General features: G+C 40.9%; 1 protein-coding gene and 1 non-coding gene across 2 annotated transcripts in view; both read left to right on the top strand.

Moving 5' to 3' along the window:
• LOC137503073 (uncharacterized) overlaps positions 1 to 4,564 on the top strand; it is a 49,707-nt gene extending 45,143 nt beyond the window's left edge. Inside the window, exon 6 of the mRNA XM_068230506.1 lies at positions 4,437 to 4,564. The gene's annotated coding sequence lies outside the window, so the exon portion shown is untranslated. The remainder of the gene's footprint in view (positions 1 to 4,436) is intronic.
• A 1,315-nt stretch (positions 4,565 to 5,879) lies between these two features.
• LOC137503392 (5.8S ribosomal RNA) lies at positions 5,880 to 6,034 on the top strand. The gene has a single exon (XR_011019118.1). It is a non-coding gene; the product is annotated as a 5.8S ribosomal RNA (ribosomal RNA).
• Positions 6,035 to 24,660: the final 18,626 nt, after the last annotated feature.

Raw genomic sequence — 24,660 nt, 5'->3', positions numbered from 1 at the left:
ATACATTTACATAACTCATAATTTGGAATACGAATAAAACAAATAATATTACTAGCAGTAGCAATAATAATATGAGAAGAAGCAGAAGAATGATAATGAAAGAATCCTTAATTTTAAAATACACAAAATAATGAACACTTAATTTATGAAACTATAGTAATACATTCATCTCATTCATTCCTTCATTCACTCAACATCCAGCAAGTCAGCGGGATCTACCCAGCAAATGCTCGTGTCAAGCCACTTTAAACTTGTGATGCGAAGGATTGTCTCTAATGTACGCAGGTAGCAAATTCCATGACCTAGGTACAGAGATTATGAAAGAGCATGTGTACACAGCAGTGCGGTTTACAGGTATGGCAAGACAGGAGCCAGATCTTGTATTATGTTCATGATAGGATGAGAGGTAAGAAAAAGATGGAGACAGATATTCGGGTGTATTAGTAGAAAGTACTTTGTGCAGAAGTTATAGCATGTAAAGTTCACAGCGCTGGTGCACTCGAAGCCACGAGAGCTCCTTTTAATCAGGTGATATATGAGCATCATATCGCAGGTTATTTCAGTCAACACAGTGCCACAGTAGTCAAATATAGGTGGTATAAGAGAGCAAATTATTTGTAATTCAAGTCGAACAGAGAATACATTAGTGAACCTTTTAAGGGGATATAAGCATTTATGTGCTTCATTACATGTGCTTATCACCTGTTGAGTGCAATTCAGGGTCTCAGTCATAATAATTTCTAGGTTATTCACTGACGTATTTTGGGGTATGATTTTATTGTTTAAAATTATTGTGGAGATGTCCTGTTTCTTGAGGGAATATAGGTTTTTACTGGCACTGATAATAATAGCATGAGTCTTATTTGGGTTCATTAATGAACTGTTTTATTTGCATAGTCACTAAGATGTTGAAGTTCGGAATTTATTTTACTAATTGCAGTATCAATATCACTCGGTTTTCAATGATAGTATAACTGTACATCATCCGCGTACACTTGCAATTTACAGAATTTTTTGATATATCATTAATTAGGATGATAAATAGCAGTGGCCCGAGAACCGACCCCTGAGAGACACCGAGCCTTTGCCATCCTGAACACCAATTTCCAACTGTCACACGTTGCCGGCGTTTGTCAAGGTAAGATGAAAAGAAACGAAGTGATACACTATCAGAATTTAGCTCTCGAAGTTTCTGCGGCAGTAACTGAGGATTAACAGTGTCGAAGGCACTACTGAGATCTATTAATGTCAGTGCAGTCACGCCCCGTTGGTCCATTTCACGTCTGATATCATTTGTCAGACGTAGTAAAGCTGTCGCAGTGCTATGTCCTTTCCTAAAGCCGGATTGAAAGGGAATAAGGAGGGAATGCTTGGTAAGGTATTCAGTAACATCTGTATGAACTAGACGTCCAAGATCCTTGGATAAGGGTGGTAGGTTGGACGCTGAACGATAATGAGAAGGAGAATCAAACTTGGAGCTCTTCGGGATGGGTCTAATTAGTACATCTTTCCAAAAATCTGGGAAAACTCCATTTGTCAGGCAGTAGTTAAATATATGAGTTAGTAAAGGCAGAACAGCTCCCACAATATCATATCCTGAATAAGCGACATAGGAATGTCATCATTACCTGTGGCATTAGATGTAATAGAGTATATCAGCAGACCTTTAACTTCATTCGAGCTGACACTTGTAAAAGAGAATTGCTCATCACAGACTGCTGTTGTAACAAGGGTACTGAATTTTTTAGGGGAGGAAGTAGAGGATATTCTTGTCCGTGCAAAATGACCATTTAAAACTCTAGCGATATGCTTGGTACATGTTGCTGTACGGATTTACCTATACCTAATGTGCGTAATTTACTCCATTTTTGACTCGGGCTGTTACTGTTCATCAGTTCCTGAAAGTACTTATATTTAGAATTCCTAATTAACTGCTTGGTTCTGTTTCTCAGAATCTTGTATCGTTCGAAATTATCTGCTATGCGTGTGTCTATTGTCTGTACAGTTTATCACGACTGTACATAACAGGTCTTATCTCGGCCGTTAGCCACGCAGAAGAATGGCGGGTGATACCTGTTTCTTTGGTGCGTGCTTGTCAAATATTACCAGTACCAGTGATTTGAATTTGTTTATTTTAATGTTGTGAAAATTACGTATACTGTCCCAAGGCAAGTTATATGCATCGTGGGGTAGTTTATTCCGGTCCGTATGTCGTAAGTCTCGTATTGTAATGCAACGTGGTTTGTACTTAGGTATTCGTGTAGAATAACACACGTTACAATAGGTCATGTGAAGAGATGCCAGCAGAAGGGATCTGTCCGTGCTTAATTAATTGTTGAGGTTGGTTAGTCACAAGATGATGAATTAAGGTATGACTTGTGCAGTCAGAGTAATGAACGTTGCGTTGAGGGGTAAAACTGTCGTGTTTGTAGCGAGAAATAAATTCAGTATATAGTTCACGTCAATAGTCTGCTTCAAAAGGTCAGTGTTAACGTCGCCCATTATTATAATGCCGAGATAAGATTTGATAATGCCTCTTGAAAATCATCAGTCTGTCTTATTTTAGGCGACTTGTATACGATCCCTATTAATGTCTTTTTTGGCGGTCTAATTCTGCAAACATAAATTCCGGTCGCAGTGTAAGTCGTGGGTCAGAAGTAGAAATTATCTTACATTTTAGGTCATTTTTGTAATAAAGTAGAAGCCCACCACCTATTTTGTCAATGCGGTCATGGCGTACTATTGAGTATCTGTCAAGGTTAGCTGCTGATGACGGTATGTCTGTACGCATCCAGCTTTCACTGATTCCGGTAATGTGCATATTTTTCACTTAAAAATAGCCTGAACCTCTTCCACATGGGCTAATAATGACTGGCCATTTAGTTGGCAATAATGTGGCGACCCGCGGGTGGATACTGAGCTGCTTTTGCAACACAAGTCCTGTTGAAGGTAGTAGGGACGAAAGAGAAGGGGAGGGTGAGGGCTGTGGAGAGGAATGCAGGTCAGTGTCATTACCGTTGTACTGGTCAACAATCATGGAATTAAGCAGTATGAAAACAAAAATTAAGTAAGATGTAAAATAAGCTTACCCGAGCAACCTGGTGAGTACATCCACTGATTTTCACAAGCACACACTTACACACAAATATAAACTAATTATTACGCACATAATTACTTCTCCTTAAGTTCACGAGTTCATCCTTCTCCCTGCAATGTATTTTTAACTGTGCCATCGTGGATATTTGAGATTTTTTCCTTCTTGTCGTAATACACTAATTCGTCCTTCTTGAATCTGGCATTTCTGCAGCCCTCATAAATCCCCTGCCTGATTAAGGATATGTTTTCTCACACTTGTGAGGGACTCAGTTAGCATAAGCCCACTGCCCTTCAAAGCTCGTTTCCCGCGTCACACACGATCAGGATCATGCTATTGAAAGAACATAATAGTGAAAGGTCGATTTCTCTCTCAGACCACCTCAGCAGACGTATTTCGGCGGCCCAGCCTGTGGCAGCGATCCACATCAAGAATTGAAAGTTCTACCGAAAGTTTATTTTTCAGTTTTCCAGCGTTTTAATGTAGACGTCCCCGGACGGCTGTTCCGGGACATCATGCTATAAAAGTCAGTTCGAGCGACTACTGTTCGGCCTCGTCCAACACTTCATCTTGTTTCTGGAGCCGATCTTCCAGCGCATTTAACTCCTCCTTATGTTTGGAGATGTCTTCCCTGGCCTGTTTCTTGAATGCCTGGAACTCACCACCAGGCTCTTGGAGCACGTTCGGTGGGTTGGCGTCAATGACTGCGGAGTCTAGGCGAGCTTGCAAGTCTTTCATGCAATCTTCGAGAGCCAATATCTTTTTAGCTACTTTACAGACATGGTGATCACTTTTTGAAGAAAAAGGCACTTAAATATATAACTTTGTTAACACGGATTGGAGCTTTTGGCTAATTAACTTGCAATTCAAACAGGGGGTAGCAAGAGCAACTTTACCATACCATCTCACTCGACGCCATGGTACTTTGACTATGCAGGAGAACAGATATATAAGGTTTCAATGTATAAATGTGTGCTCCATGAAAGAGCTTGAATTTTTCTTTTTAGGCTGGACCTCTTTTCATGCATTCTTTAAATGATGTTAAATGAGGTTGAGCACATACATTCCTAAATGGGCATAAGTTTCTTGAGCATGATATCGTGATTCGAGAGAAATGATGCACCACATCCTGGTACCTAGTAAGAGTATTCGAAATTTAAGACTACACTCTGAATTTGACCTCAGATGATGTTTACCCTCAGGAATGTAATGTTCATGAGTAACGAGCCCTCTGAATGGGATATCAGTGAGTTGAATGTTCAGTAGCAATTCCTTTGTGTGAGAGTTGTAGTGGAGTTAGCTGTTGAACTATTGGTCACATGGTTTTAATTTGTCACTGTAGATCGCGTCCCCAAGTTAGCAACGAAGATCATCAACCTCCGGATGCCAGAGCGCCTTGTTTTAGGTGCAATGTGTGTGGTAAAGTCCTGCCTGGGAAGTTGGGCCTCTTGCGACATCTGAAGAGACACAAAGATGACCGTGCCTTCAAGTGCGAACACTGTGGAAAGCTATTCGGCAGTGGAAGCAGCTTGTTGGAGCACCTCAGGATGCACCCGCTCTTAGCATGCGAATTTTGCCATAAATGCTTTACAAAGAGAACGAAGCTGACGGAGCATATGGAGTTACATAAAAGTACGATAGCAAATGAATGCTCAGTATGTCATAAACAGTTTAGGAATTCGTGGCACTTAACCAACCACATGCGATCTCATACAGGCTTTAGGCCACATTCTTGCAATATCTGTGGGAAATCCTTCAGCATCAAAAGTAATGTGGCAGTTCATATTCGATCCCACACAGGCGAAAAGCAATACTGTTGCAATATATGTGGTAAATTCTTCAGACGGAAATTTCATCTAATATATCACATGCGGACTCACACAGGTGACAAGCCATACTACTGTAAAATCTGTGGCAAGTCATTCAGCATGAAATCCAACCTAGCACGTCATGTGGGGACACACACGGGCGTTAAGCCACAATTCTGCAATGTATGTGGCAAATCCTTCACCCGGAAAGCTGGCGTAACGGATCATATGCCCATTCATACAAGTGAGAAGTAACTCTGGTGCAATGTCTGTGGCAAGTCCTTCAGTCAGCACTTCAACTATGCACATCACCTAAGTACTCACACAGGGGAGAAGTCTTACTTTTATGCAGGTCTTTCAACATTAAACCCCACCTAGTATTGCACGTGCGGACTCATACAGGCTAAAAGCCGTATTCTCGCAATGTCTGTGGCAATTCCTTCACACCGAAAGGCAACCTAGCATATCACTTGCGGACACACACACTCGAGAAGCCATACTGTTGCAGCTTATGTGGCAAGTCATTCAGCAGTAAGTCCCGCATAGCACTACACGTGAGGTCTCATACGGTTGTAAAGCCGAACCGTGCAATGTTTGTGGCAATTCCATCCAGAAAGGCAAACTAGCAGGTAACATGCGGACTCTCACGGGCTTGTAGCCACACTATTGCAGTGTTTCTTCGGGAGAATTGTACCCTCGCAACACATATGGACGCACACAGATGAGAGGCCATACTGTGAACTGTCCGTGGCAAATTTTTCAGCCAGAAAGTCTATCATAGAGTTTGCATCCGAATGCGAATATTCAAAGGATCATGTAACAACCGTTCACATGTGCAGCTTCGGCCGGCGTGCTGGTTTTAAATGAACGCAACGCCCAAGCTCGAAACGCTTCTTAGCTCTGTGACGAGAAACCCATGAAAATGATTGTTTCTTCTGCACTCACCGTGGAGAGAACGATCGAAAAATGAAAAACACAACCCTGAACGGTGGATCACTCGGCTCGTGGGTCGATGAAAAACACAGGAAATTGCGCGTCTACTTGTGAACTGCAGGATACATGAACAAGGACATTTCGAACGCACATTGCGGTCCATGGATTCCGTTCCCTGACCACGCCTGGCTGAGGGTCGGTTGCTAAAACTGAACGCGGCATTGCGCTCGAAGGGTGGGAGCTGAACCACACTGGAGAGTTGCCGCACTGCTCCGTGTTTTGTGGCAAATCGTTCGCACGGAGTTGGTACACTCGGGCGAGGCGGCGCGCCAGGTTCAATTCACGCCGGTATGAAGCCGCACGAGATTAAATAATAATGTTATTTTGATTTACATCCCACTAACTACTGCAAGAGAGTTCGATGTTCCACACGACCTTCTCCAATTCTGTAGATATAGCCAGGAACATGCGATCGCACAGCAGCAGATAAGTAATAAGTTCTTCAGCCAGAACGCCACTTTTTAGGCACACCTCATGGTGTACGCCGGAGAGCGGACCGTCCCTTTGTGCCCTTTTCGCTGAGATGGAATCTTCTGATGACATAATGCCTGGTCCTTGTGCGAAATGATCAAAGGACATTTTAATAGTTATCTCATCAATCATAGATACGAAGTATATGACACCCGCTTGTTCTCAGCCATGGACGACGCTTTCTCTGTTTTCGGACTTCAGCAGAAGTGTGCTCATTAACACTCATTGAAGAGCCGTCCAGATGCGAGAATAAGAAATAATCCGTATGAACACGGAAGAATCATATGGCAAAGACATGTAGTAAAAGACTAGAAGCGCAGTAAAACGTATTCAAACGATTGAATAAATATTTCAAGGGAATAAATAAGTGCCAAATCAAGTCAAAATGGGGTATGCAATTGAAGAAATTGTTGCTGAAAACTGAGCACTCCTTTGTTCCCCTTCCTACATGTCACTAGTGTGTTCTTTTAATTATGAGTAGACCTGTAGCTCAAAACAGTACCTGTTCCGTCGACTCTTGAACAATAATATTTTGTCTGTCAACCTGTTCTGAATGCAAATTGAAAGTTCAACTTCAGTGACCGTAGCTATTCATGAAGTTCGCGTAGTTGTGGAGGAGGCGGGTGTAAGTAAGGACTCTTATGTGAGAGTTGCAGTATACTCGTGCATAAGTTTCTCCATTTTTTTAACTCGTAACAGAGAATTGGCCACTTGCTTTTCTCTAATGGAACCTGAAATAAGTCACTAAAAATCTCTTACATCTCAGCGTTGCATGTGTTGAAGGGACATAGTGAATACTGAACACTTTTCGTCATGTCAAACTTATATTTGCCTGTTCTAGGTCTTCAGCATGAATTGTCAACTCTTGTGAATCAGGTGATGTTAATGGCTCTTCGTCACTTCCAGATATTACAATCGGGTATCAAGAAAGACCCACTTACTTAAATGAAATGCTTACATAATCTGATTGTTTATTCAATCAAAAACAATGAAATATGATGGCGGGTGTGCTTACAAATATGGCCTAAACAGTGGTATGCGGTCAGTGACATTAATATAACCCTGCGGCTGGACGATTTCATGATGAAATTAATATCCACCACAAAGAAAACTTGAGGGGCTATTTATAGAAAACCACTTTGTGGTTAACTAGAGAACAGTATCATGATATTCAATCTGCTTATCTCCTTAAACAACTCTCCATTATGCTTCCTGTTTCACAATCATCTAAATATCAGGAAGTGATCGCCAGACCTTTTAAATTGAGGCTGTCCACTATCTGACCATCAGCATAGGATGAGTTACCTGGACCCTCAGTTGAATCTGAGTAACCTCCAATTTACATCATTCAGCTATCGTGGGCATCCAATAAAATTAATGTTTGTTGTTGCTATTTTGCTTTGCGTCGCGCCAACACAGTGGTGTTGAGGCGACGATGGGACAGGAAAGGCCTAGGAATAGGAAGGAAGCGGCCGTGGCCTTAATTAAGGTAGAGCCGGTTTGAAAATTGGAAACAACGGAAATCCATCTTCAACTGTGCCGACAGTGAGGTTTGAATCCACTATCTCCCGGATGTGAGCTTACAACTGCGCGCTTCTAACCGCACGGCCAACTCGCCCGGCAAAATTAATGTTTAACCTTAAGGAAACGTGCCTGATGACCAAAGTTAAGCCTCATTGAATTTAAGTTATTTAAACGTGGCTGATGACCAAAGTGATCCTTCACTGAATTTAATAGAACGTGCCTGATGAACAAAGTGGTTAATAACATGGAAGATTTTTCTGTTAAAATAACTCCATGTGATCCAGGGTGAGGTCGGAGGGAAAAGCGTATCCTAGCAACCAGAAACGTTAGAAAGAAAAGAGGATAAAGCAAGCATGTTTAGATGTTTAGCTAAGATATCTTAGACTCTACGTTAGTACTATTTTGAATCAAAGCTATACATGAAACCACCATTCTATGTTTATTGTATGTTTATTATTGTTACACATATTCTGCAAAATCATTGCCGCTTGCAATCATGGTGGGAAGCCACGTCAAGCATTTCAATGCAAGCGCCTGAATGTGCACGACATCAAACATGTCCATGAATTGTTCTATTCTACACCTGAATAAAAGTTTCAGGATAGTTCCATACTGAAACACATTGTGCCAATAACACCCAAGCGTGTTTCCATTGTCAAGATCTATTTGGTGAACCATAACTAATTCAATTAACCATTATTCTTGAGCTTACATTTTTAAAAAGCTTTTTATTATTGAAATTTGTCATTGTTAATGCAAAATACTTGATTGCAGAGTCTTAAATTCTCATTCATGTACATGACAGAATTTTGGATTGATGATTACTACCATGCTCCAACCAAAATCCTCCAAGTCCAAAATAAAATCCACATTTACATCGAAAATAATAGATATGTGTTTTTCTTTGCTCATATTATTCCAAAATTCCTCACACATCACTTTTCCATATTATGTCATCAAGAAGTGGAAATACTAAATATCTAAGCACGTCCTTCTGACACAAAAATAATTATTTAAATGCTCAGTGGGAATATGAACTTTGACTGTGTTTACAAAGTCAAATGTTCGAAACTGTTTCTGAGAAACCACTCAATCATTTTCCTACGCAATAGAATTGAAATACAAATAACTCCCCATTTATTTTAACATCACTAATAATGTAACATGCCCTTCTATTTCCGAACAGGGTCCGCCTCATATAAATGAGAACACCTGTTATCTCGTCAAACAGATTTATCCCTGCCGCTCTCCACTGGCTTACAAGTGAGCAAACACATATCGCCACGGACAGCCTTTTACTACAGCACAAATCTACGTCGAAATCCTTGTATTATCAGACAATTTATCAGCTGACATTATTGCCTTCACGAATGAACTCAAGTCTAATGGGATCTATGGAATATGATATGCATTTTACTGGTATTACTGGAGGTATTAGGTGAACAACGTGTCCCTCTGTATGTAGGATCCTATTCAATGTTCAAACCATGGACCTTATCCTATTTCAAAACATTACGTCCTGACGAATTTCCCTCGGGCCTTTTTACAAAGAAACCTCGGCATTATCCACACTGTTACCTCCTGGATATCTACCAGGAACATGTCTCACTGAGTCACATGGTTTCATAACTACATGGACAAATAGAACATATCTACCACCGACAGTTATGGACAGTTACGAAGTTTCCCATTTCACTTGGAAATACAATACTCCAGACGCAGATGACACTGACTTCAACATCGACCCCAAACCTCATTAGACTGAACCCCGTGCTATCACCTCCTGACAAATTTATAGCAGACTGACCTTCCAAATAAACAAAGCATACCACACGGATAGTAACTATTACTCATTCCCTTACTTTATTATTATTTCAAAATTTTGTGCCCGACTAATGAGCGCGATTGTACTTATTTTGCAGACGAGTGTGCTTTCTTCTCTTCCCAGATTCTCTCCAACCCTCGCTGTGTTTTTCATCCGTTCTTCCGTCGATGCAGTGGTGTTCTCATCTTGGGTTTTTAGCAAAATTATATTTGTTCGCCAACGTTCTAAAGCTAGGCGTGTCCCATATAATTTCACCTGGTATGCTGATTTCGCGAAGGTCTTTTTCGATTTCGATTATCCAGTTATTCTTGACTTTTATTGAGGAGGCATAATTAAATAATTTTTGGTGAGTCTTTCGTCATCTTTTCCTTGAATGTAGTCATCAAATTTCAATCGCCTTTTTCCAATTGTATCTGTTATTTTCTCAGTATGTTGTTATAACTCCGGAGGCCTGTTCATCCACACTCCTATGCATACTGTGCCAAAGATTTCCGTGAGGACTTCTGTCTTGTTTTTCGATAATTTTACATAATGATCTTTCTCCAGTGATCAAGGTTTTTGACGTGTGTAATTCTTCAGGCTTAGTTACAGTGTTATAATATTTTAATTTAGCGTTCCGGGGTATTGATTTTTGTTGTACATTTTCCATGTGATTCTATGGCCAACTCTTAATATAGAAATCTCTCTCTGTTTGCTTCATGATTTAATGCAGATGGTTGGATGATTTCCCCGAGTATTATAAATTATTTAGCTGAGGAATTTTGCCAAACTGAGTTACCAGGTTATGTTTGTGTAAGTATCGAGTAGATCCTTCCATGTATTAGGTTTTCTAATATAAGATTTAGATTCGTTTTAGATGCAATTGCATGACGATTTTCCGGGGACTGAATTCATTCATGCCTATTGCTGGACAGAATAACTAGACCATATGGGAAGCCAAAATATTTAATATGAATTTTATCATTTCCTAGCTTGCCGGAAAATGTCTTGAGGCAACATCTAATGCTAAATACCTTTATTATACTGCTGAGATAAATTAAAGTCGAACTCTCCTATGTCTTCAACTTATTAGCATAATGGATTCAATTACTATTATAGTTATTATTAATGTCAGTAGTATGAGAATTATTGTAAATATTAATTGTTTCTTGTGGTGTATCCATACGCCAAATAAATAAATAATTATCATAACAATTATTGATATTTACAAATTACAAGTTGGCCAAAACTTTCCAGTTTGCATACACAACTGATTCGATGTATGTGGACATGAAATCTCGCAAATCAACGTACATAAAATTCATCTAAATTTCACTGCCCTACTGAAAACATGTACCTCATTACGTCTGAAAAAATTCATTGAGAAATGCGCTAAATTTAACGTCCCGTCCTAAGGAAAAATATCGCAACATTTCTGTTATGAAAATGTGACACTTCTAACACAAGCAAGAATCGTAAATTTCGCCTCGTGTCTTCTCAGCACAAAAATTAATAGTTGAATCTGTGATAAACTTCCACTAAAATAATACAAGGTAAAATCAGCCCTACACATAGAAAAATACACCTGGCTACGTTCTAGAAGTTACTGGAATACACACTCTTATCAGCTCCCATTTTCTGTTCATCGCCGCCGTCTGTATATATGGGTTTACTCGTTTATTTTACGCAAGTTTGCCTAATAATATTTTGCATTTTGATTATTTTATTTCTATTAATGACTTAATTCTATAAATCTGAAAGACAAAACAAAATATATATATACCCTCGCAGTTTTCTCCACACACTAATAATATGCATACAAGAAACTGACGGAAACTACATAGTACAATCTTCGCCGTCCAAAAATCAAGGGCATGCGTTTAGTGGTTGAACAACCTCAGTACTATCCAACATCCAGATACTTTCCCGTGATCACATTGAAACTCTCACAGTAGAGCTCAATTAATAAGCGACCAGGTACTGTATTTAGATTTGTGAAGCCTTCCAGCATCAATATGTGAAGTTTGTGGTTGGTGATTTCAACAGTCATAATACAACATGAGGCTACCCAGTTACAGACAAAAGCGGAGATGCTGGGGTAGAATGGGCAGATTCGTGTGATCTAATTGTACTGCATAACAAACTTTCAGCATCATCACCATCAGGCTTAGATATAATCCAAATATTAACTTACAGTATCTGAGACATATCTCAGTTATGTGCCAAACCCCTCCCTTACGGATAGCATATGACGAAAATGAAACAAACGTAACGGGAGAATGAGGTGCGGACCGCGATTAGGGAAGGCAGAAAACGGCCCTGAGCTCAAGATTGGCCTCGTTATTAACCAACGAGGACGATTATAGAACACTACTATAAATGAAACGCAGAATAAACATAAGGACAAGGTTTATTAGTAAATTAATAATAGAATTCAAACATGGAAAAAGGAAGCCAATCGCATAACAGAGAAAAAGAAAAATCAAGACATAAACATACCTTCACAAGCGTCCCTGCCGAGGTCGTGGAGTGAGCTCAACATAAATAATCATAACACACACCAAATATTTCGTTATCAGCTCACTGATACAGTAGTGACCTCATTACCATTAATATTTCGATTAAATTTGCCGTGTGCACGGTAGTACAGGCAATATCCTTTTCCCTTTTTTTTTAAACTTCTGATTAAATTATTCACAGCGCATATCTTTCCATTCTCCATTCGCACGACAACAATAGAAAACCGCCTACTACAAAAAAACATTTTAACCCACGTCACCACAGAGATCAACATAAGACGCAAGGAGAAAGGAAGGAATCGGCCAAAGGCGCTGAGAACACCATCTTTGGTCCAGCAAAATAAAACAGGCATGCGCAGAGATACGAAAAATAAGAATGTCAACATGGCCGACCGGCGGTTAGGCCGAGCCCAAACAAACACATGGCCAAGTAAATAACAACTCTGTACCAACATAAGAAAATGAGGTACCCAAACGAAATCGAAATGAAACCGAAATAAAACATGAATAAACCAATCGATAGCCCATCTTTTACTTGCATCAGACACCAGCATTCACTCATAACATTCACACGAGGTACAAATACACACCACATGACTCACCTTAACACAGTTCCAGATCTCGCATATTCAACTAATAACGTGCACTATGGGAGCACAATATAAGAATATACGTATATTGTATAATCGGGCAAAACAGGCAGGATCGTGCACCAAATCACATTAAGCTTGAGTTTCGTACGACTTCAAATAAAACTTTGTCGACACGAAAGTCGTTGCTTCGAACGCGCCCAGGTACAACCAAAACAAATGCACCCGAACAAGTGCACCAAAAAAGGTGATGGGTTCGAGACCAAATTTCCAAATTAGCAGTAATCATAATATTAACCTCTCACAATCACACACGCCATTTACACGAACCGAAATAGAAGATGCACATCGACCGGCCATCAAGGATCGTAAAAAAATAATGCAAACGTAATAATAATAAAGTGACAACAGAAAGCACATACCTGTTAAATCAAAACATTAATTATGGCACGAATGGTGGTAAACCCTCGTTTAAATAAGGTAAAAATCCACCTAAAGCAAAGGAAAGCGATTTCACATCGTCTAGCCACCATTGTTCAAAAAAAATCACGAGTGAGGAAGGCAAAGATTTGCGTCAAAAGATGAAAAGAGTAGTCTAGTACGGCAAAAGATCGTCAATACATACCACGCAGAGTGCTGCGCTCTGTGGCCTATCAAGGGATATACACAGGTTTTTCCTCGAACTGAAGTCAACAAGACTTGTATGAGTAATAAACATGACATATGAGAAACATGCAAAATGAGCATGGTTCAGTCATCAGCGAAATCAATCGGTCAAGCAATCCCGCATAGTCCTGTTATATGCCAGATATATGCTGCAGTCTGACCGCATAGAGTTCCTTTACATACATCTTCATTACAGACTGTTATACTTTTCAGCGTTCAGTCTGCGACCCACTGTGAATTTACAAAAAGCCACCACAATCCTCTATTTGCAGCTAGTTCTGTGGCATCTCCTTCTATACATCTTACCTCTAAATCATTAGAATCTGACTTCGTTTTCGAAGTAAATATCATGTTAAGAAGGCTGATTGTGAGAAATGTACCATTTCACTCGATGAGAACTTTCTGAATATAGAGTCTTCTCCTGAATCGTATGATGATTTTGTGAATATCATCAAGCATTGTTCTCGTACCTCATTTCCCTGAGGCTGCGCACTATTTACCTATACATAAACTATGGATATATTGAGAAACTATCGTGATCTCTTAGACAACGATCCTTTGAGCACCGATTCAGTCCAAGCTGGGGAAGATCTCTTAAAAGCGATACCTAATAACAGGAGCGATGGAGGAGACTGATCTAAGGAACAGTAGCCAGAAATCCTGTAGGTCTCTTAAGCGTCTGAGTTGTTACCCAACAGCTAGAGATGGCCATGCGAATGTAACAGCTAAACAGATTGCCCGCCAGCTCGTGGAAAATGGTAAACCTTGTTACATTTGGGGTTGTTCTGGCACTATGTGGTGACCGTATGTTAGGCAAAAGCTACTGCTCAGTGACATAGTACAGGTTTAATATTAATGTTAATAATAATAATAATAATAATAATAATAATAACTAAACACTTTGTGCGCAGTGGGATATAGCCCAGAGGGATCCGGGACGTAAAGGATGATAACAAGATATGCAACTAAATGAAATGATAATTACAATAATCATAACAACAACCTTTTACTAGAATATATTGAAACGGTAACACCCTACGAGCATTCACGTTTCATTCTTTTATTAAGAGAAGCTCGCTAACACCCGGCCGTAAGCATTTAAAACTTGCGCCGAGCGCACAGGCATAATGGGAACTGCGAGCAAGTTCGCGACGTTCCAGAACACCGGCCAAGGACAAGCGACGTCACACAGAAGGTTCCTTCGTGTTCCATTGCTGCATGAACGAAATATAAGCGAGTCGCCGGCTTGGGGTAAGGCAGAATGTAAGCAGAGAGAGCCTGCAGTAAAGCAGAGAGAGTGTGCGGTATGCGACGGCAGTGCGCTGAAGGCAGAGAGTGGAGTGAGTCGGCAGTAAGCCGTGAGTCAGCGAGTGTGTGCAAGTAAGCACGTCGCGACATAATTCGTCTCTCGGTCCGGCTGTATATTTGAATTCATTTAAAGACTGTGTTCTCGCATTAATTGTGTCAGCTTTGAATTCGTTTAAAGACTGTGTTCTCGCCAGCTTGAATTAATTTAAAGACTGTGTTCTCACATAAACGATGCCAGCTTTGAATTCGTTTAAAGACTGTGTTCTTGCATTAATTGTGTCAGCTTTGAATTCGTTTAAAGACTGTGTTCTCGCCAGCTTGAATTCATTTAAAGACTGTGTTCTCACATAAACTGTGCCAGCTTTGAATGCGTTTAAAGACTGTGTTCTTGCATTAATTGTGTCAGCTTTGAATTCGTTTAAAGACTGTGTTCTCGCCAGCTTGAATTCATTTAAAGACTGTGTTCTCACATAAACGGTGCCAGCTTTGAATTCGTTTAAAAACTGTGTTCTCGCATTAATTGTGTCAGCTTTATTTCATTTAAAGACTGTGTTCTTGCATTAACTGTGCCAGCTTAATTTCATTTAAAGACTGTGTTCTTGCATTAACTGTGCCAGCTTAATTTCATTTAAAGACTGTGTTCTTGCATTAACTGTGCCAGCATTGATTTCGTTCAAAGACTGTGTGAAAGCAGCGGTAGTATTTCTAGCCAGCCTCAATTTCATTTAAAGACTGTGTCTATCCGTTGAACTGTGTTGCATTATGATCTTAAGTGCCAGTGATAATCTGAAAATCACGACGTACTAGAACTTGGACTGTCATTTATTTCAACAAATGTATTATGCTGGTGGAGTACAGTGCAGAGACTGTACTCGATAAATTTAATTTTCTTTATGAAGTGCTTGATCACCGCACCTCGGAAGGTTCTAGATTGTTTCATTTGCGTATTATTCCAAATACGAACTGTGACTCTAACTTTATCCTTGCTGCTGTGGGAACTATTTCGGCGTGCTTCGCCATAGGGAAGTGTCACACCAGTACCCCATGACGTCAAATGTGGAAGCTCCACATTTCCCCGTTCCTGCCTCTGGTTCGAGTCATCAACACTAATACAAACACCAACGACGGAAGACGACGCCGACGCCGACCGCAAGACGACGCAGCCGCCGCGGGACAACGTCCTCTTCACGCCCTCAGGGACAAATCTACAATTCAGCTATAAAAGGTGACATAATTATTTGCCTATTTATTGAATAAACTGAAGGATCCACTTAATCATGAATTTTTCTTTCACTACCCTTCTCTCTTACTCTCTTAGCATGGGCCGTACACGCCTTGTCGTTCCTCATGCTCTCCGATAAACTGAAGTACGGGCGTTCCTGTTACAGAGAGAAGGTAGTGAATAGTGGCACCCGTGACGTTGGGGCCAGATTAAAGAGAGTAAAGTGATAAAAATTAACTTTGAAATCAGTGATATCTTAACTTACCAATTCAAATAAAAGTGCATAGTACGTACGTTAATTCCAGTTCAGTGAATGTGTTAACATTTTACGAAGTTCAATTCAATGACTTTGACGAAATTTTAAACTTTTGGCACAGAACTCTGATCAAGTTTATGGCACAAGTGATTATTTTTCTCTTTCTCTTGCTATGTAAAACATTTCAGGCATAATATTCATGCACAGGCTTATATAAATTTTGATATTTATGTTGGTGAAATTTTGAACTTTACCATTGGACAATAATGGTGATATTTAATTTTATGCACAAGTGTTTGATATTTTGTGTTGGTGAAATTTTGAACTTTACCATTGGACAATAATGGTGATTTTACGTATGAGGTGAATGATTGTATTTTCTGCATTTTGTGAAAATAACTACATTAATATGGAAAATATACTAGCTGCCATTGAGGCTTTAAAAATCAGTCTAAATGACAGGATTACGGAAAGTAACACTAATCTAGGGCGTAGGATTGCTGAATCTAACGCGGCCTTGGAAAGTCGTATGGAAGACACTAAGGCTAGTATAGGTCAACTTAGGGAGGCTAATGATGCCAACATTGTAAAATTGACAGAATCTGTTGATCAAAAGTTTGCAGAAGTTAATAGTAATTTGGAACGTAGGCTCAATAGTGCAGGTGCCGAAATTGAAAAACGATTTAAAGAATCTAACAAAAGAATGGATTCTAAGTTTACGGAAATAAATGAAAGATTAACACGTGACTTAGAAACCATTAAGCAAGACATAAAATCACAAGTGGCGGAGGACTTAAAACTTGCTTTCCCGTCTTCTTCTCAGGAAGTCCTTAAAGAAGTAGAAAGCTTAAAGGAAGAATTTCAAGAGTCCCATGCTCAATTATCTCTTGCGCAAACTAAAATCGCGTCTATTCAAGACAAACTTCATGAATCTGTTAAAAATAATTTCATGAAGTTGGGAAACGAAATTACTCTTCTGAAAAGTCAGCAAGAGGAGGCCGATAAACGTGTCAAGACTCAGTTAGATAATGCTCACACGCAGATTACTCGTATCTGTCGCGATGTAGCAGAAGTCAAGACCGACATAGAGAAGGAGGTCAAGGAAATTGAGAATTCCGTACAGGGGAAAATTAAAACCCTAAAACTTGAACTCCAAGGAGGTATAGAAGCTCTCAACAGCAAAGTATCGCAAATCGAACAGGATGTTTCATCATCTAGCCTTCACAACACTAGTGGAGAATCCATGAATGTTTCCACAGTTTTTAAAATAACTGAGGAAAAACCAGCCAAATTTTCGGGGAAGGAGGAGTATACTGCTAAGGAGTTTCTCCTCAACCTCGAAGAATTCTTTCAAGAAAATCACGTTAAGACCGACCGTCGTTTACGAATAGCATCTCGATTGTTAGAAGGCAAGGCGTTAATGTGGTTTACCGCTTTTAAATTCAGTATTAACACTTACGAAGAATTTAAGGAAGCCTTACTTAGACGATTTTGGAGTGCTGAGGCTCAGCACCTGATAAAACTTCAATTATACTCTAGAAAGTATAACACGTCCGTCAATTCCTCGCGATATTCAGATTATCTCATATCTCAGCTTAAAAAGATGCAGTTTTTCGACCCTCCTTTACCGGAGCAAGAACTTATTCAGGTCATAACGCTGCAATTTCCACCAAATGTTCAGGAAATATTGGTGGCAGCAAACGTCCAGGACTTGGAGCAGCTCGATGATGTCCTGAGGAAACTCGATACTGCGCACACTCAGAGCGCAGCAAAAGCAGGTCGAACCAAAGAAACTACAACCAACTTTACGGAAATGAAAACTCCAGTTCAAGTAAATCCAGAACCGCGAGAAGAAAGAGAAACTCGCCGAGATATTCCGTTTCGGTATAGAAGATCTAGGAATCGCCCCTACGAAGGGAGGGCTAAGTTTCAACCTGGACCTTCATGGAGGCAGGCAGCTAATCAACCCAATGATAATAGGAACTCCCAGCGGGAAGAATTAGAGAAACGTTGGAGAGAGACTACGGAATATGTAAGGAATAAGAACAGGGAAGAGGGCTTACCTGGAGCAGCTTCTTTGGAATACCAGGCAGAGATGCAGAGAAGAAATGAGAGAACAGAAATGGATCCAAGAGCTACGGGTACCAAAAAAAAACTTTGTCGAAGCAATAAAGAGATTGCCTGAAAACCCGGAGGGAGGAGAAGTAGTATGTAGCGCACTCATTAACCATTGGTATTTAGAGGATGCAGATTTACTATATGAGGATTCAACACCACGACAGCCTCAGATACAACGCGGCTTACCGATCATTATCATTAAGTTAGGCAATATGATTGTCCACTCTCTAGTAGACTCGGGATCGCAAGCCTCACTAATTTCGCAGAAATTAATAGATGTGGCGCAGGAGACGACCTACATCTCCATCTTGCCGGTTGCTCAAGTTAAGGTTAAAGGCATAGTTCCTGACAAAGCTATTAAATGCAAATTCCAAGCGTTTCTTGAGTTAGAAATTGGTGGTGTTAAGTTCCAACATCTATTTTTGATCTTGACGCAAATGAAATTCGACTTAATTCTTGGATCAGACTTTCTCATTCAACATGGGGGAATCATTGATTATCCCGCTAATGTGATTAAATTTTTTCACGTCGAATCTGTAGGGATACAGTTGGTTACTTATAATGACGTGAAGAATCCGGAATGTGAGACCCCGGTGGGCATAGTAGAAGGCAAGATGAGCGAGGCTCCGCCTGTCGAAGAAAGCGTCCACGAAGAGAGGCGACCCGAGGAAGTGGGACCCGTAGAGGACCAGATGGCGTCCATTATCGATGATGAGTTTAACGAGGACCACTACAACTTCACGCTTTACGCCAATGTAGCTGAAAGCCCAGATTACGATGATGATAAAGTAATAAAGGCAATCCAAGAGCTTTTTAAGAAGTTTCCAGATGTATTTTCTGAGAAACCTGGAGTCATTAAGGGTTTCAAGCACCACTTAGATGTTACTGACACATCACCTTATAAGAAACGGCCTTATCCGATACCCATGAAGTACTTGGAAGAAGCACGGGTCATCATTAAACAGATGGAGAATGATGGAATCATATCAAAATGCGTCACACCTTACATTAATCCTCTGGCTATAGTAAGAAAACCAAATGGTAATCTGCGCATATGCCTCGATGCGAGGGCTTTGAACGATAGGCTTGTGCTAGAATATGACCACCCTCCCCTACTCCGGGATGTAATTAGGAGATTTCATAACATGAAAGTATTTTCTGCTATGGACATGGCTTCTTCATATTTTCACATTTTATTGGATGAAGATAGTCGGAAATTTACCGGATTCATCTTTGATAATGTCACTTATGCCTTTAATAGACTCCCTTTTGGCATTAAGAACTCTGGTGCAGTTCTTATCAGAGCCTTAGAGGAACAACTCTCCGATGAAGTAAAGGCAATCACCACCATTTATGTGGACGATATCATCATCGCGTCCGAGTCCCTGGAACAACATGTACGAGATGTTCATAAGGTGTTGGAGGAATTACAGACCAAGAACTTTAAAATTAACGCCAAGAAAAGCCAGTTTTTCAAAACTGAAGTTTTGTTTTTAGGCCATCTTATTGGAGGGAATGGGATCAAGCCCAATCCGGCTAAGATTCAATGTATTCTAGAATTTCCTAAACCCACAAGAATGAAACACATCAGGCAATTCTTAGGCCTCTGCCAGTTCTTCGCGCAGCATTGCCCTAATTTTACTGAAACGGTAGCACCCCTGCAGCAGTTGTTGAGGAAGAACAACAGGTGGAAGTGGACTGATGTCTGCGATAAAGCATTTGTGGCGACAAAACAGATGTTGAAAGACAATGTTCAACTCGCCTATCCTAATTACGAGCTACCCTTTTATATTGAATGTGACGCCAGCCACGTAGGGATCGGTGCAGCTCTTTTCCAAATTGATCCAAGGGAACCTGAAGTTCGCATCTTTCTCTCGTTCATGAGCCGCAAGTTGAGACCCCATGAAAAGGCTTATACGATAACAGAGTTAGAAGCCCTTGCCGTAGTACATTCTCTCATTTACTGGAAGAAAATAATCTTTGGATATCCGGTGATTATTTGCACAGATCATCAAGCACTGACATTTATTCTCAAGTCAGACATTACAAGCGAACGGATAACCCGATGGGCGCTGTTTATACAGCAATTTGATATCACTGTTGTTCACAGGCCCGGAAGGAAAAATATCCTAGCCGACGCATTAAGTCGGAATCCGACAGATGAGGTTTCGATCCATGCGATTGAAGTCATGAATGATGAAGATGAAGAGTTCTTGCGACGACTAAAGTATCTAGCGCAAGCTCAAGGAAGAGATCCTCTAAGCCATGAGCTGATTCGTTTTTTAAAAGGATTTATCCCTCAAGACGACGACGAGTATCCTCGTATATCTAGGATAGCTCAAAATTTTTGCTACCATGATGGCCTACTTCACAAGTACGTCGACCTCGCTAGAACAACAGATCGTATTTATGCCCCTCCTCGAATAAGGACTGCTATTATATGGCATTGCCATTCCATTTCTGGACACGCCGGTACGGACAAGGTCCTAAACCTGATTAGAGAAAGGTTTACGTGGGAATACTTACGCCGTGACATCCGTAACACCATTAGGACTTGTGATATTTGTCAAAGGATCAAGCCCAATAACAGGCTCCTCCGGGAATATCCACGACCTTTAATACCTGAAAAACCTGGCCAGATCTTCGCAATGGACCTATATGGACCTTTGCCCAAGGCGTTACGTGCCAACAGATACATTGTTGTCACCATAGATGCATTTTCTAAATACACTATGTTGCTTCCAATTCAGAAGGCAAATACCGGGAACATTCTCCGCAGGATTCGTCGAAACATAATTCCCGAGATGGGCAAGCCGGAATTTCTCTTAACAGACCATGGAAGTCAGTTTACCTCCATGGAATTCCAAGTTGCACTGGAAGAACTTGGGATAAGGCATATCATGAACTCCATCCGACACCCGGAAGCCAACCCAGCCGAACGGGTTATGCGCGAAATTGCCAGATTCTGTAGATTGTATTGTGGACAACAGCATTGGAAGTGGGTTGAAGTTCTGCCCATTATGCAAAGGATCGTCAATACCACCATGCATGAGTCTATTCAGGACATCCCTTTGAGTGTACATAAAGGCCTCACCCCTGACAGACCTTGGGATCGAGTTTTGCCTGATCAACCTGACGCAGCAGTGAGTCAACAAGCTCGCATTACCAAGACACTTCGGCAATTACGACATGCTGCTCAAATCCGAGAAAAGAAGTTACGACATCACAAGTTTCGACAACCCTTACGAGTGGATGACCTAGTATTAATACGCAAGCCTGCAGTTTCACACCCTGACCAGGGAATTTACGCCAAATTTTGTCCCTTGTTCATAGGACACTTCAGGATACTTACCGCACTAGATAATGGTGCCTACGAAGTAGGAAGGGCAGATAGCGACGTTGAGGGAATCTTCAACTCGGCCAATCTCAAGAAATACTTTACTAGGAGATGAGCGAAAAGAAAATCGCCCAGCAATTTTCTTTTTCCCGAGCAGGGGGGGAGATGAAACGGTAACACCCTACGAGCATTCACGTTTCATTCTTTTATTAAGAGAAGCTCGCTAACACCCGGCCGTAAGCATTTAAAACTTGCGCCGAGCGCACAGGCATAGTGGGAACTGCGAGCAAGTTCGCGACGTTCCAGAACACCGGCCAAGGACAAGCGACGTCACACAGAAGGTTCCTTCGTGTTCCATTGCTGCATGAACGAAATATAAGCGAGTCGCCGGCTTGGGGTAAGGCAGAATGTAAGCAGAGAGAGCCTGCAGTAAAGCAGAGAGAGTGTGCGGTATGCGACGGCAGTGCGCTGAAGGCAGAGAGTGGAGTGAGTCGGCAGTAAGCCGTGAGTCAGCGAGTGTGTGCAAGTAAGCACGTCGCGACATAATTCGTCTCTCGGTCCGGCTGTATATTTGAATTCATTTAAAGACTGTGTTCTCGCATTAATTGTGTCAGCTTTGAATTCGTTTAAAGACTGTGTTCTCGCCAGCTTGAATTAATTTAAAGACTGTGTTCTCACATAAACGATGCCAGCTTTGAATTCGTTTAAAGACTGTGTTCTTGCATTAATTGTGTCAGCTTTGAATTCGTTTAAAGACTGTGTTCTCGCCAGCTTGAATTCATTTAAAGACTGTGTTCTCACATAAACTGTGCCAGCTTTGAATGCGTTTAAAGACTGTGTTCTTGCATTAATTGTGTCAGCTTTGAATTCGTTTAAAGACTGTGTTCTCGCCAGCTTGAATTCATTTAAAGACTGTGTTCTCACATAAACGGTGCCAGCTTTGAATTCGTTTAAAAACTGTGTTCTCGCATTAATTGTGTCAGCTTTATTTCATTTAAAGACTGTGTTCTTGCATTAACTGTGCCAGCTTAATTTCATTTAAAGACTGTGTTCTTGCATTAACTGTGCCAGCTTAATTTCATTTAAAGACTGTGTTCTTGCATTAACTGTGCCAGCATTGATTTCGTTCAAAGACTGTGTGAAAGCAGCGGTAGTATTTCTAGCCAGCCTCAATTTCATTTAAAGACTGTGTCTATCCGTTGAACTGTGTTGCATTATGATCTTAAGTGCCAGTGATAATCTGAAAATCACGACGTACTAGAACTTGGACTGTCATTTATTTCAACAAATGTATTATGCTGGTGGAGTACAGTGCAGAGACTGTACTCGATAAATTTAATTTTCTTTATGAAGTGCTTGATCACCGCACCTCGGAAGGTTCTAGATTGTTTCATTTGCGTATTATTCCAAATACGAACGGTGACTCTAACTTTATCCTTGCTGCTGTGGGAACTATTTCGGCGTGCTTCGCCATAGGGAAGTGTCACACCAGTACCCCATGACGTCAAATGTGTAAGCTCCACATTTCCCCGTTCCTGCCTCTGGTTCGAGTCATCAACACTAATACAAACACCAACGACGGAAGACGACGCCGACGCCGACCGCAAGACGACGCAGCCGCCGCGGGACAACGTCCTCTTCACGCCCTCAGGGACAAATCTACAATTCAGCTATAAAAGGTGACATAATTATTTGCCTATTTATTGAATAAACTGAAGGATCCACTTAATCATGAATTTTTCTTTCACTACCCTTCTCTCTTACTCTCTTAGCATGGGCCGTACACGCCTTGTCGTTCCTCATGCTCTCCGATAAACTGAAGTACGGGCGTTCCTGTTACAATATATACGTGTGCGTACACAACCGACCAGCGGGTACAAAGCGTAACAAATATAATTCCATGTATACTGGGACAAATATTGACAGTGTATGGTACGTGTTTAATTTAAATACATTATATAGTTAATACAGATTCATAGACATGGAAACTCTTATTTCAAATCGTTAACAAGTGATATAAATTTAACTGAATGAGTAACACGATTCAAAATAATCAACAGTGAGATTGATCAAGCGATAGTTTAGTTCATTACAAGTCGGGTGTAAATTTCAAATACCTAATACCGTACAATCGTACAAAATTTCAAAGAAGATGAAGGGTGGAGGCAGGACGGGAATGAGGGAACCGGGAGACACGATTGACGCGAAAAGAGTTCCGATAGGAGTAAAGACAGGCACAGGAAGATAAAATTTCCTTGAAGAGTGAAATAGTTCAAAAATACGGTAAAGCGTGTAACTCCAAGGATCCCTAGCATTCCATTTCTCTCCCAAGTCCGTCATTGTTTTGAAATATGAATGCAAGATGTTTTACATGAATTAATCTCTATGCCTCATCTGAAACCAAAACAGCAGCAGTCGAAGGGACTAGAGAACCAGCTCTGTGCACTGCGGTGTGCTCGCACATCCAGCTGGGAACGGCCTCTCGTTCAACCTGCCCGGGACAACCTCACCATCAGACTTAAAGATGTTACGGTCAGAAGAAATAGAGTATAGTCATCTTATGCGGCTCTTCTGAATGGCAGCCATTGACATTTGTAAGAGCGGTGAGCCAGGATGGATAGACGACATTAGATAACATCAGATTAACCACGAACCTGCTAGGCTGTCGTAGCAGGGGGCAGAGGTGTGACTCCCACGAGCTCCGTCCCAGGTGGCGAGTAGGTTGTCCCACCTCGTTTTCCGGTCGACATGAGCGAAATAAAATAGCTCTCGTGTACCAAACACACAAACACCTGTGGGTGGGAGACGACACCAAGGGATGCTGAATTTGGAACCAAATTACCTGTGTTTTGATCCATTATCTTTGTGATTAATACGACAAAGAGACGAATACCATGGGTCTGATGGGGGATGACTATTGGTTTAATGTGCCAGTGTATAGTACGCACCA

Source organism: Anabrus simplex, chromosome X, assembly GCF_040414725.1.
Source record: "Anabrus simplex isolate iqAnaSimp1 chromosome X, ASM4041472v1, whole genome shotgun sequence".
Lineage (NCBI taxonomy): Eukaryota > Metazoa > Arthropoda > Insecta > Orthoptera > Tettigoniidae > Anabrus > Anabrus simplex.
Note: the sequence above shows the minus strand (reverse complement) of the source record. Positions and strands in the feature narration are given on the sequence as shown.